General features: G+C 33.1%; 1 protein-coding gene across 1 annotated transcript in view; it reads left to right on the top strand.

Moving 5' to 3' along the window:
• The first annotated feature begins 558 nt into the window (after positions 1-558).
• Dlc1 (DLC1 Rho GTPase activating protein) overlaps positions 559-14176 on the top strand; it is a 470384-nt gene continuing 456766 nt past the window's right edge. Inside the window, exon 1 of the mRNA XM_058583954.1 lies at positions 559-576. The gene's annotated coding sequence lies outside the window, so the exon portion shown is untranslated. The remainder of the gene's footprint in view (positions 577-14176) is intronic.

Consider the following 14176-nt stretch of genomic DNA (forward strand, 5'->3'; position numbering starts at 1 on the left):
AGGGGCAAACACAATGTATAAATAACCATTCTGTAAAGAGATATCTAACAGGTACCACTGTTAGAATAAGTTGAATAAGGTGATTTCAAAAAGAGTGGGCGCCACTCCCGCAGGAGTTGTCAAGGCAGAGACTGCCCGTGTCTAGCCAGGTGGTGATCATACTACTTAGAGTTAAGTCTTTTTCTGATCCATATCTCAATACTGGAAAAATTAGAAGAAGTCAATATACAGTGGAAAAGTTTCCAAGAAATAAAAGATCAATCTTGTTTTCATGTAATCCTTGTTTCAGAATATTCTTCCTGCCATCAACTTCAGTGAAACCTATGTCAATTCCTTTACTGATGCATGAATACACCCACAGCTGATTGTAAATACAAAAGTAGGGTCAACAAATGGAGAATGGTTCCATTGTCTGCGATAGCCTTCTCTGATTGGAAAGAGTGCCTTGGGAATTCATTACTGAAGGCAAGTCCCACCCCTGGAAACTGCTCCTGCGCTCACTCAGGATTATCAGACCTGACATTGCCAGGAGTCCACTTGCTCTACTCAGCTGCAGACCAACACGTGATAATCCAGGTAAAACTCTTCCTCTTCCTTTTACATTTAATAGCATATTTGTCAGTATACTATATGCATGATTATGTGAGAGCTTTGTGTGTTAGAGTCTTTCTTTCTGAAAATATACTCATATTTTATTCATGAAATTAAGTTCTGTAAGTAGAGAAAATACCTATGAATAGATATACATAAAACTGAGATAATCAATATCACTACCTGACATTGACTATAACAATCTTTATCTAAAAGTATATAATGTTTTCAAATGGAAAATCAAAATTGTAACAATAATTGATCACTGTGATACTCAGTCATAGAGTTGTTTGAAAAGATGATTTCTGCTCTGCAGTCCAATGTGAATTGTTCAGTTTAAAGCAGATGATTTCTATTTGGAGTTTGCATTTTCATTTGTGTTTCCATCCACGTTATTTTACTGCATAATTTTAGTTCAGACGTCATAAGATTATCAGTGCATTTTGAAGTCATATTTGTATAGGTTCACAGGTACATTTATTTGAAAAAAATAATCTTAATTGTTCTTTTTGCCACAAATTTTTTCATCAAATTTGATGAACAATATTAAGTAAATCATTTATCTCTTCAAATTAATGTATCAAATAGATTCATGCAATCTCAGAGAAATATATTACCTAGTTTGTGTAAAGGCATAGCTTTCTTAAAATTCAGAACTGCTTTACAACAAGGTTACAAATGAAACCATTGGTTGCCTGCAATGTTAGTTGTTAATTAAATGAATAGCCAGTGTGTTTTGCCTTACAATATCCTATAATGCTAATGGATAAGCTAATTTTTCTTCCCTAAATTAATTGCACAGACGTCCTTAATTTAAAATCACTTGCATTTACTCAGCTAGTTGTTTTTAAACAGGGCAAAGGTCTTCAACATTTATACTAGAGAGATTTAAATTGCCAATTTGATGTAGAAAGCAAGGGGCTTTCAGTATAAGTAATTAAAATTCACTATACATCTTTTTTTTAGGTTATATTGAATAGGTTATCAGAGTTTGCAAGAAGGCAATATTACTACAAATTAATCTTACAAAGTCATAATTATTCTTATAAAACCCTTATTATTATTAACCTGACAAATTCCTAATTATTCCATCTCTGTTCATTCAGCAATTTTCATTCTGTTTCAAGATCATGTAAAGAAATTCCAAATAAAATATTAAAGTAAAAATTAAGTGATTTTTTAAAAAATCAAACTGTCTAAACAGCTATTTGAGTTTGTAAGAAAAGTTAATTATTTTTTTTTATTTGTTCTACTTAGTTGTACATGACAGCAGAATGCATTTCAATTCATCATACACAAATGGAGTACAATAGTTCAATTCTCTGGCTGTGCACTGTTTAGAGACGCACCATTTGTGCAATCATACATGTACCTAGGGTAATGATGTCCATCTCATTTCACCATCTTTCCTATACTCATAACCCCTAAGAAAGGTTATCTCACCACAAATTAATCTTACTCTAATTATTATATTTCTCTTTTGATTCAGTAATTTCTCTTCTGCTTCTATGTCCCATAGAAAATTCTAAATACAATATTAAAGTAAAAATTTAGTCATTCTCGTTTATCAAGCTGTTAAAATTAGTGAGTTCCATGTGTGAATTACTGTCTTAATATAGCTAAGATTTATAATGAGAGATGAAGTTAATATAATGAATGTTATGTTCAAAATATAGTCATAATAGATATGATGTTAATGATAATGAATGATTAATGTCCCACATCAATGAAGAATGTCAGAAACATTACATAGAGACAGATGACTGTGAAACCCAGCATCCTAAAGCCTCATTGAGAATCTAAGACCATATTTCCATTAGTGTCAAGAATAAATGATTACCAGCATTAGCCTCGATTATTTTAGTGTTTCTTATGCCAGACAATTTTTATATCAAGAATTTTATTAAACAAAATTACACATCCTATGAACAATTTAATGCATTAATTATTTTTAGTTATCTTAAAATTTAGCATGTTTGCTTTCTTTTATATTATCAAAAGTGTTATCTCATGTATTGCTACATAAAAACCTTAAGAAATCTTATTTTCTGATATCTTTAAAATAAAATTTCAACCTGGCATTATAGCCCAATTATACTATCAGTGGAAAACTCATCAGATGAAAATTACATTCTCTGCAGATGCTTTTATCTAAGCAATTTTAAAAATCAAGGGGAATAAATTGTCCTTCCCTTGAAACTTCATAAAATTGGAAAATATAAACAATCAAAATTTGGGAAATATAAACAATCAAAATTTGAGAAATACAAATAATCAAAATAGTAGAAATGTGAAGTCTTATTTATTTTATTTTTGTTCACAGACTTAGAAATATTTTTATTTTTTCATTACTTAAAAAATATATGAATAATTCAGAACATATACAAAAACATGTGGACTAATATGATGAACTCTGGGCACCCAGTACCCAGCATTAACAATGAACAGAAATGGTTTTCCTTTCTCAGACACAGCACCTTCAACTAGTCCCGACTCCCACATTATTTTGAATTTATCCTAGCACCATGTCATTTAATTAATTAATATTACAGTGTGTATCTCTAAAACCTAAGCTCTCTTCTTTAAAATACTGTGATGCCATGATAACACATTAAAATATGCATGTCCTCAATTTAATCAAAATACAAAAGAGTAAATGTGCAACTCTCCTATCACCTCCTACAGGTCTCTCTTTTAAAACATTTATTTAGATCAGAATTCAAGCAGAGTTCACACATGTGAACTGATTGATCCTTTTTTTTTTTTACCATACTTTTAATCCACAAGTTCTCCTTCTATCTTTTTATTCCTTGCATTTGCTTGGGGACGGGGGACTGGATTTTTGTCTTGTGTAGTTTTCCTGTGTAAGGTTTGCTGATTGTCATACTACGGTGTAAATTCACGTTTTCCTCCACATTCCGTATTTTTTGTAGTTTGACATTTAGGGCTAGAAAATCACCCGGATTCAGGGTCTATTTTTGGCCTGAAGCTCCAGAGTTGCCCATCAGGAGACACTTAGTGTGGGACTGTTTCCCTTTGGCTAATGTCACTAACCATTGGAAACTCAATGATATTCATTTTAATTTGAAACATGAAAATATATGGTCAATTCTGAAATACTGTCAGCATAGTGGAACGACATAGTGGAAAAGTTAAAAATTAAATACAAATATTACTTCTGGTTAAATGGCTAGCAAAATCACCAACACCTTTTTCTTTCTCCAATAAATGACTGTACTTTCTAGAATTTGAAATCATACACAGTAAAAATTAAGTCTCAGATTTCTCAGAAAATACACACTCAAGCCATTCTTCTTCTTTGGTTTTCTTGTTGCTTTGAACCAACACCCTAGCTCTTTACTGGACTCAGCCACATTATCACGTTATCCAAGTTGTCATGCCCCAAGTTAACACGGTTTGGGTGATTATTCTCACAAGCACTTTCCAATGAAGAGTAATGTGGTTCTAAGGACGTGCTTTCAGGAATTCCAAAATAGGACACATCATCTATAAAAGAAATTTTGTTGCTTTTCTAGTGATCTGGGAAAGTTGGCATGCATTTTAAAATACTAGCGTTTGGGTTTTTTTTTTTTTTTTTAAGTTTTCTTAATTCCTGGATCAAAAGGACCGAATATTTTAAATCATCATTTCCTCAGATGGCAACATAAGCACTAAAGATACCATCTGTTTACTGGAAGATGGGAATTTGAGCTCAAGAGCTAGGCAGAAATCCACTTAAGAGAATTAAAACATGCGGGGCCAGATCTCAACCAGCAATGCTAACTTACTGGGGGGTTAAATGAGCTTTAGGTTAAAACTGCTTGACACAGCCACCCCTAGAATAATAAAAAGTGCATGAAGGTATCTTCCAGAGGGTGTCACATGCTTTATGTTCAGTGATTGAATGAAAGTAGGCATCTGTTTTTAATAGCATATGAGACCAAAAATACTAATGTATTTGTTTGGAAATACTGAATAAGCCAAGACTAAAATAAGAAATAAATTAAGAAAATATCTATGATTTTAGAAAATTAGTATTACATATACTAATGTAATACTTAAAATAAAATGAGTAGGCTGCATAGAAGAAACAAAAATGCCATGTAATTAGCAGATGTTGAATCAGGGTGAAAGGTATATTATTCCCTTTTTAATATATATTTGCATTTCTATGTAATAAAACATTTGAAGAAAAATGAGTATGATCCATTTACATTGGTTGTTAAATAACTTCAGACTCTAAATAGACAAGTATATACAAATGAAGATCCTCATTAGTTAGTGCTTATGAATGTATATATGCACATAATCAGAAAATATAATGAACATAAAAGGATTTCATTTTGAATATGTTTATGGCGATCATATCATTTTATGCTAAAACAAGTTTACTTTAAAAGAAAAAGAACTCTTCAACTAAAGAACTGAAAGGCATCAAGATAAAATGAAATTATTTTATGTAAATAAAAGTGATCACATACAGAAACATTATATGTGTGTGTGTGTGTTACCTTTTTTCTTCAAGTAAATTGCCATGTTCTGATTTGGCTGGAAATGCTGCCTGCTTTAAGATAGTGTTGGTAACTGATAGGAAATACAATATTTCTTTAATGTTGAGTTATTTTAGTTTCCTAGGACACTTCAGTCATGACTAGTTTTCAGGATTCAAATGAATACATGAATAATTGCATTTCTTTTAGTGAAAATGTTGACTACTGAATCTCCTTGAGAAATCTTACTTACTTTAGGTTGCAATTTCCCCTAGGAATTTCTTTTTTTTATTAGTTGTTCAAAACATTACATAGTTCTTGACATATCATATTTCATACATTTGATTCAAGTGGGTTATGAACTCCCATTTTTCCCCCGTATACAGATTGCAGAATCACATAATTGGTCTCTTCTTACTTAAGGTTTCAGTCAGTGAATTTTGTACAGTCCATCTCTTGAGACTCTAAAGGATATTAGAGAAATTTGTAGTCTCTTTATAATGCACCTTTTCTGCACAAATTTGTAGAGAAATTATATAATCTGGGGCCCCTTAGAGTCAGAACTTTGGGCACAACTCTGCAAGAAGGGAAGAGTGTTTTCTAATGACAAGGTTCGGGTTCTTGGGAAATTGCCACCTATGTCAATTTCTCCAGGTAATGAGGCTAAAAGTGCCTCCAATTTCAGGCAAGGCTTATTTGACAATAATGAACTTGACAAAGATGCTTAATCTGGACAGCTTCTACAATAAATTCATAGCTCAGAAAAATTAATACATATGTCATAAGTTTGAGATTCTTTTTCCCTTCTCAACTATCTGTTTTAATTATAAGTAAGAATTTGTATAACATTTTTCTCTTCTTAGAAACTGCGTAAGTTATTCAAGGACTCTTACATCTCCCTACTTAAAACCAGCTTGTCAATTTCAACAAAAAGGAAATATTTTTATTAAGACTAAATTTACATATAAATATGGATGGACTTGGTATTGTTACAGTAGCAAGTTTCTTAATAGCTATGTGTGGTGTACTGGTCACCCAGTTTTCAGATCTTTATTAATGTCTCTAAAAATATTTAATGATATTCTGGGAAATGACTTCTTTTATTTTTGCAACAAATTATATTTCTGTATATTTATGTTCTTAGTGTATCCTTTTCCGTACTTTGTCACAAACTTGGCAAAAAAATTATAAAAGAAAATTTCCATCTTTCTATCACCCAGAATTTTGACCTATACAAGAAGTACTATTAAGAACTACTGGAGCCAAGCATCTATCTTAGCAAAATATCATTAGCAATTTCCCCTCCTCCCCAGATATTGCTTTGAAACTATTTTTTATTTCTATTCAACTTACTTTTACCATTGTTCTATGGCATATTCATTTTATCTGATATGAGGGTGGTATAATGATCTTTATAATTCCTTAATCTCCCATACTGCTTTGGACATATCTGCTTAATAATCTCTAATGTCATATTTTTCTTCTCTTTCCTTTTGACTTATTAGCACATGGCATAGGTATTTTATTGTTTATCTTTCTATAGAAACAGACTTTAAAAATCAATATGCTTATTTGCTTTCTAATTCACCATTTTCAGGTTTGACCCGTGTTAATCTACTTCTGCTACTTCATTTTGCCTTAATTTTTGGTGTTTAAGTTAAATCTTGAGTGCTTTACTTTCAATTACATTTCAGTTGCAGGAACAATAAAGATTAATTTTTTTCAGCATATAACCACAGACACAGGTCATTTAAAAATTTATGTTCTATATATAATTTCATATTTTCTTGTTCAAAAAATAAGAATGGCGGTTCTGCTATTGTAATATGCCTCAAAAGCAAAAAAAGAATTATTTTTTCAAAATTTTAACTAATTTACGAAATAAAGTGATATCAATATAATGATGTGCACTAAGGAGTTGATTTGAGGTTGACTGGTCATTGCATAACGCATTTATCAGTAATTTTTTTGCATGGGGTACCAGGGATTGAACTCAGGGATACTTAACCACTGAGCCACATTCTCACACACACCCCTCTTTTTTTTTTTTTTTTTTTTTTGAGATAAGATCTTCCTAAGTTGCTCAGTGGTTCGCTGCCACAACCTGCACTGCCAAACTTTAGAAACCAGCCAGGGGCAATGGGGAATTAAGAAAGACACAGAAACACTTATAGAGAGAAAGCTGAGACAGACCTCTGATGGAGGAAAAGTGACCCAGAGCTAGATCAGCCTATTTATCATATAGAGTCTCACAGTCAGGAAGTTAATGCACATTGTTGTCTGTGCACCAAAAAGTTACATAACTAGAGGCATTTTTGTAACTATTCTACTATTGCAGTGCTAGGAACATGCTGTTATTATCCTGCTGTACCCAGGAAGCCCATTGCCTGCAAAACAGGCAGGTTTGAGGTTGCAGCACCATATTGTGGTTATCTTGTTATGTTCAGAATTCTCTCTCTCTGGCAGCTGATATCTGGGCTCAAGGTCAGGACTGTTATTGTTGTGTACATTTGCACAGAACTTCCTCAGGCAGGGCATTGCCATAGCTCCTGGGTAATCTCATCCTGCCCCTTTACATAGAAAGTTCCCAGGGCAAAGTGTAGCCACAATTCCCAGGCAGTTAAAAACCATGATCCAAGTCACTGCTGTCCATAGCTTGCTAAGTTGCTGGGTCTGGCTTTGAACTTGTGATGCTCCTGAGTTGCCTTCCCGAGCTGTTAAGATTATAGGCATCTGCCACTGTGCCTGGCTCAAATACTATTTAAAAAAAAAAAATAGCAAATATAGTAATGCAATAATAATAAGTTTTACATTTAGTTATTAAAAGAAAAAAGTGCATACAAATATGTTAATCAACTTGAAGTTTGAAATGAAACTTATAAAAAGATATATATGAGAATTTATGTTTTCAGGTTCATAAGCATAAGAGAATACTAAAACAGTAGATTATTCAAAAAGGGACATTAGGGATCATTTATCAGTCACTACTATATCTAATTTAGCCAAGAAACTCTTGCTTTAATGAAAAAATCTGTTGGCTGGTGTAAATAATAAAATTAACAAAAGCCCCAGCTTTTGTCTGAGTTGTCCAGCAGAGATGAGGAGGGACTGGATTGTTCCATTCTTCTCTCAGCCTTCTCAGCCCAGGGCAGCACTAAAACACAGCCAAGTACATCAAACACTAATATGTTTACAAAAATGAGATAAATGGAAAGATGTTGAAATTCTAGTTAAATTTTATTTTTAATCATTCTCTGAATTCCTTTTATCTTACATTTTAATATTTCCCATTATACATTTAAAAATGAGAAATAATAACTCAAGAATTCTAGAATATAAACTTTTCTATTAAATGAGAGAATCAAAGCCTAGTGGAGTTTATTTAGACAAAAAGCAGACCACTGGTGGCTGACTAAAATTAGTAATCAGACTCTTGTTGCTGCTCTTTTTTTCTATGTAGACTTCTTTAATTCCTAATAATTTGTGTAAGTCTGTATTCCCTCATACAGTTATCTATATTTATTTGTTTAGTCCATCTTTTATTCTATATATAATGCAATTTCAAATTTTGCACATAGCAATTCAAATTAAAAATAGATCAGAATGTCTATCTGTTGTCTTTTTATTTGGTCTTTTGCAGTTATAAAATGTATTTTTGGTGGGCATATGAAATGGAACAAGAAGCTGACCTGGAGCAAAAATAACTTTATTAGATGTATAGCATGCACACTTCATCTGTCATATTATCATCTATGATAGCCTAGTCAGCACCTCACATGTCTGTGCATCCTATGATTCCATTCTAGCTTTCATCTTCCATGACACGCACGCTCGTGCACACACACACACACACACAAACGTGAAACATTGTGTGACCTTTATCCTATTATACATATATATATATATATAATAAAAAAAAGTTTTTTATCATTATATTGAGAAATGTAGCTGAAGAAATGGAAAGCTGTTTCAGACAAATTTGTATTTTACTGGTTTTAACATGGTATTAAAACCCACTCAAGTACTCAAAGTAGCAGTCTGAAGAAATAGGAAATGATTATCGAATGGTTAAATGGAAAAATAAAATAAAAGGATTGTCCAGTGTCACCTTTGGTTTTAAAAAAAATACAAACTGAAAATGTATCTATCTTTCATTTTTTAAAAAATTAAATTTGATAATCCATTTTAGAATTTTATAGTTATATCAATAAATATGATAAGAACTTTGCACTCCAACAGTACAAGTAGTATAATAGTGTTAAATACATGGCCAGAAAAACTCCAAGGGGACATAGTAAGATGGATGACAAGTCTGAATATTGCCTATCCTTGTTGGATACTTTTTATAGGGAACAATATGGCACCATAGTTCTATCCTCTCCTTCAACAAACCAACATTGAAAAAAGAAGAGAGCATACCTATATCACAAGACCTTCAAGTTTAAGATCCTGAAAGTATTCTGGCCCACACCCCATGGGCATATAACACCGCAGAATAATTTTATGATTTGAAAATAATTACTTCTCTGGAGATTTGCATTACTAAGACATTGGCTGTGACAAGTGTTAGGTAAGAAAATTTTCTTGAATTTCAATTTCCTGGCACAGCTACAATTTGTGAATGTGAATATTTTTAGTTCCATGAAGCCAGGGTTTGGAAGGAGACTGGAGATCCCTAGGAAAATTTATGAGGGAAGTAAAACTTTGATTTGAAAGACTCCCATATCATTCCCAATGAACATCTTGATCTTTCTGCCTCCTTTCCAAACTCCCATGTTCTCATTCAAACAAGTCCTTCTGAAAACCCAGACCTGCTTCCCTGCTAACCTCCTGAAGAGTTAGTATGATCTTGTCTATGAAAGTATCAGCTAACTTTTAGGATATCTCTAGGAATCTGATTATCAAAAAGCTTGAATAGGCCTGGGGAAGTTCTAGAGACCCTCCGAGGCAGAACCTGAAACAAAAGATACTTGAAGTTGCGTTTTGAGAGCCACAGGCTCTAGGGTACTCTGATAAAGAAAGCCCCTCTACCTTCCTTCAGGGGTCTCCGGCTTCACCTTTCTACTAATTCCAGAAAGCCATATAATAATGAACTAGAAGGCCACATTTAAGAGGTTCAGCTTTCTCTTCTCTAAAGAGAACACAGTTTTGGGCTGAGGCAGCCACCCAATAATTGACTATAAGATTTGATACTATCAAAATTAATTTATATAGCACTTTTACTCTATATCATTTTTATCACTTTTATCACAAAAGGCCAAATCCAAAGTGAACCTTTTGCTGTAAATACTTGTAAAATTGTTTAACTCAATGAATTATTAAATTCATCAGAGATTTACAGAATATATACATGTAGAAATTAGAGGTATAATAGGGAAGAGATTTCTAAATACTTTATTTTTTGTAGATATGTTTAGATATGTGGAAAAAAAATTCCAATGTGATCAGAGGTTTCCTACTAGATTTATTGAAAGCACTTTATTTAAGTTGACTTAACATTTGTGAGTCTACCAAAAAAAATGTGCTGTTCTATTTAAAGATCTTTAAGATACTGCAATGCAATAAACCACAGGCAATTTTTGGCACTGTGTTAATGATACATATTTTCACAATTAGTAATCTTTCTGTTTCCAGAGTATGTTTATATTTAAGTATGTATCTCTGTAGTTACCAGCATATCTTTCACCCTGATTTCTTTAACTCAACAAGAATCAACCTTGTTTAACAAATTCTGTATATGCTTACTTTTTTGTTTCTTTAATGATTATACAGCATGTTCAAGATTTCAAGATAAATGGCAAATTTTAACATTTATTCATCATTCATCTCATTCATGGCCAAAATATTCAAGATGACACAAGTATTGTATTTTGATGAATTTCTTGTTACCAAAATTTCTGGAGACAAAAATAAATTTTCAAACACTGAAAGACATATTATTTCTATTTAGTTTACCTAATTGTTATTTCCAATTCACTGATGTTGGTCTGATAGTTAATATATTTTCATGAAAATAAACACAGACTAAAAGAGAATGACCACTTGACATCTAGATATACTTGTGATGTTAGTTGGAAAAATAAATAAATAAAAGCAACTAAATGTGCTTTCATTTTAGGAAGAGAGGAGGGAACATCTCCAGAATTTTTTCTTAGTGATCTTAATGCTTGTGACTAGAAAAAAACAATAATGATCACAATTTCACAAGTGATACTAAATTATTCCACTTAAATGATCCAGATATCTGAAGGGAGAATGGTATCTGAAATCCAGATTGTCCTCCCCACCCCACAACAAATGTAAACTCATTACAGAAATATATAAAAATTCACAATAAATTAAGGCCCAAAGATTAAGTCAATCAACAGTTGAATCTGAGAGGAAATTCCACAATCCACAAACTAACTGAAAAGAATGGCAAGATCAATTGCTAATTTAAGACATCCTTTGCATGCGATCCAAATATAAAGTAAAACAAAAGCAACCTGAAATTAGATAATCGCTTCTAACTTGCTTAAAAACCCTTTGCAGTGGTTTCTGTGTTGCAAGTCTGTGTTTTGAAGGTGGCCAGAATAATAATGACTTGGAAAGAGAGCAATTATAGACATAAAGTCCAGGGTTTGGAAGAAAAGGAAGTGGAAACTACACAATTAAAATGGGTGTTAGAGACACAAAGGAGAAGAGTTATGCAGAAAACTGAAGAACTGAGGTAAAACCTGGAATTGTAAAATTCTCTCTGAATACAGGGAAAATAAATGAAAGAAATGAAGATGAATGTGATAAAATGTGAGGGTAGATGGAAATGACGGGAGCTGAAAGTTACATAGCTCCTAAAAAAATGTGATCAAAACAATAGCCAGAGAAGCAAATCACAGAAAATGCTTCTAAACTGAATACAGTGCTAATGAGGCCAAACTGAAAGGACTTAACATTGTCTCAGGCAAAATCAGTGAAAAGGCCCACAATCCAGAAGGTCACTAGGCCTTTTGATTGTTTGCATTTTGGATCCATGCTTATTTTTATTCAAGTTTTATCATTATCATATAGTGAAGGGCTTTTCATGGGTACTTTCTCTCCATTTCTTAATCTATGCTTTGCCATAATATTCCAGTTTTGCCCCTGTGTCCCACAATGCAACAATTATGAGAATATCCTAAGGATGGAGTTCTTTTCCCACACTGCAGACTTCCCTCAGGGATGTCCCTATCTGATTTCCTAGTTATTTTTATTGTATTATATATGAGTGTCCCTAAAAGCAACATGCAATCCTTTTTAAAAGTAAGTTGTCAAATCACGTTGTTTTCATCGTAACCCGCTTTAAGATACCAACACAGTCAGTCAGGAGAAGGTGTGTTAAGCTCTGATAATAAGCCATCCCTTAAGCTAAATGATTTAAAGCAGCAAAGGTTTATTTCTCATTTGAGGAATATGTCTATTGTTCTCTTTCACTTTGACCCTTCTCTTTAACACCTCTGCTATTTAGAACTGGCGAGTTGTTGGGTCAGGATTGGTAGTGAATGATGCTTCAAGCTTCCACCCAGAAATGACACATATCATATCAACTCAACATCTCACCCATCAGTGCAAATCGGATGACCACGCCTAGTTTCAGGGTAGCAAAGAATTGCAATACTTCTACGTGCCCAGGAGAACTAGACATTTTTGACAGACAGAACTAATGACTGCCACATGTTTTCAGAAGATTTGAAGTAGTTAAATTCCCTGATGCCCCTAAAGTTGGCGTGTTGATAAAGAAATGAAAGGATCTACGCATTTGGTTTTAGCAATGCCAAATTCCCTCTATAAAACACCTTCTTAGCTACTAAAAAAAAAAAAAAAACTAGTGATGTTGACTTATTACAAATCCCATCCAACTGGAACAGTTGGGTGGGGTGGAGTGGGAAGTTTTGCAGAGCAAATTTGGAAGAAATGTGAACAGGCTTGCTATCTCAGACCATCATATCCTATATATATGCTGAACCAAAATCTCTTAAACTGAAATAAAAGAGAAATAGCATTCAGGCTTGAAACTATTTGGAAGAAAAACAGGAAAGTGTGCATGGAAGTGAGACCCTTTTTGAAGACCATGGCTCAATTAGATTTCTGCAATTAATTACAAGTAACATTTCAGACAGAATAGTTGGGAAACTAATATGACAAAATATGGTTAACAGAGATAAATTATTGCTTAGCCACTAAAAAAACCAATCAAACAAACAAACAAACAAAAACACCTATCTCCCAAAACTGCTCCAAACGGAAATCGTTGACTTAGGCAGGAACATCCTTCTCTGATCACTGCTTCCAAAACCCCATGTAGGCATAAGTCTGGGCTGGGGATACTGAATGAGGGAAAACTTCTTAGTGGGGAGAAGCTGGCAGCGGGATTGCTTAACCAAGATTCATGCCACTTCTAACAAATGTCTGCACAGTTACCAAAATACTTTCTGGATGAGTTAAAGAAGTAAAAGTTTAAAATGTTTTAACTGATCTATAAAAACAGAGAGAAATATATTGGTCAATGTGTATTAGATTCTGATGAACAAGAACAAAATCTAAAAAAAAAAGAAAGAAAAAGAAATGTACAAAGATCAATAGGTTTGTCTACAAAAAAATGGGGGGAAAAAAGAAAATATAAGTGAAACCAACAAAAGAAAGATGTGGGGATGGAATCCAATCATTATAACAAACATGTCATTGACATATAGGAAATTCTCACAGTTCAATTTAAATGTCATAGACAAACCAATAGAAAAAAAGAAATAAGGGCAAAACACAAAATATTTGAATAAAAAAAATTCTAAAAGACATCCTGAAAGTCAATAAATACAGAAACTTTTGCCCAAGGTAGGCAACTTCTTTAGTGTTCTGGCTCAGCCCTCTTCTGAGTTTGAACTCTAAATATTGGGTTGCCCCAGGGACCTATTGTCACCCTCTTTCTCAACAGGTATCCTCAGGTGACCTCACCCAATTCCAAGGCTTCAATCACTGTCAATAGTGAATCCACATCTTGTCTCCAGCCTCAAACTCCAGATATCCATTCAAATAGAATCCTGGATTTCTCTCCCCAGTCTATACATCTAATCGTTATTCAA

Source organism: Marmota monax, unplaced genomic scaffold, assembly GCF_021218885.2.
Source record: "Marmota monax isolate L192 unplaced genomic scaffold, Marmota_monax_Labrador192_F-V1.1 WCK01_AAM20220418_F8-fsc00332, whole genome shotgun sequence".
Lineage (NCBI taxonomy): Eukaryota > Metazoa > Chordata > Mammalia > Rodentia > Sciuridae > Marmota > Marmota monax.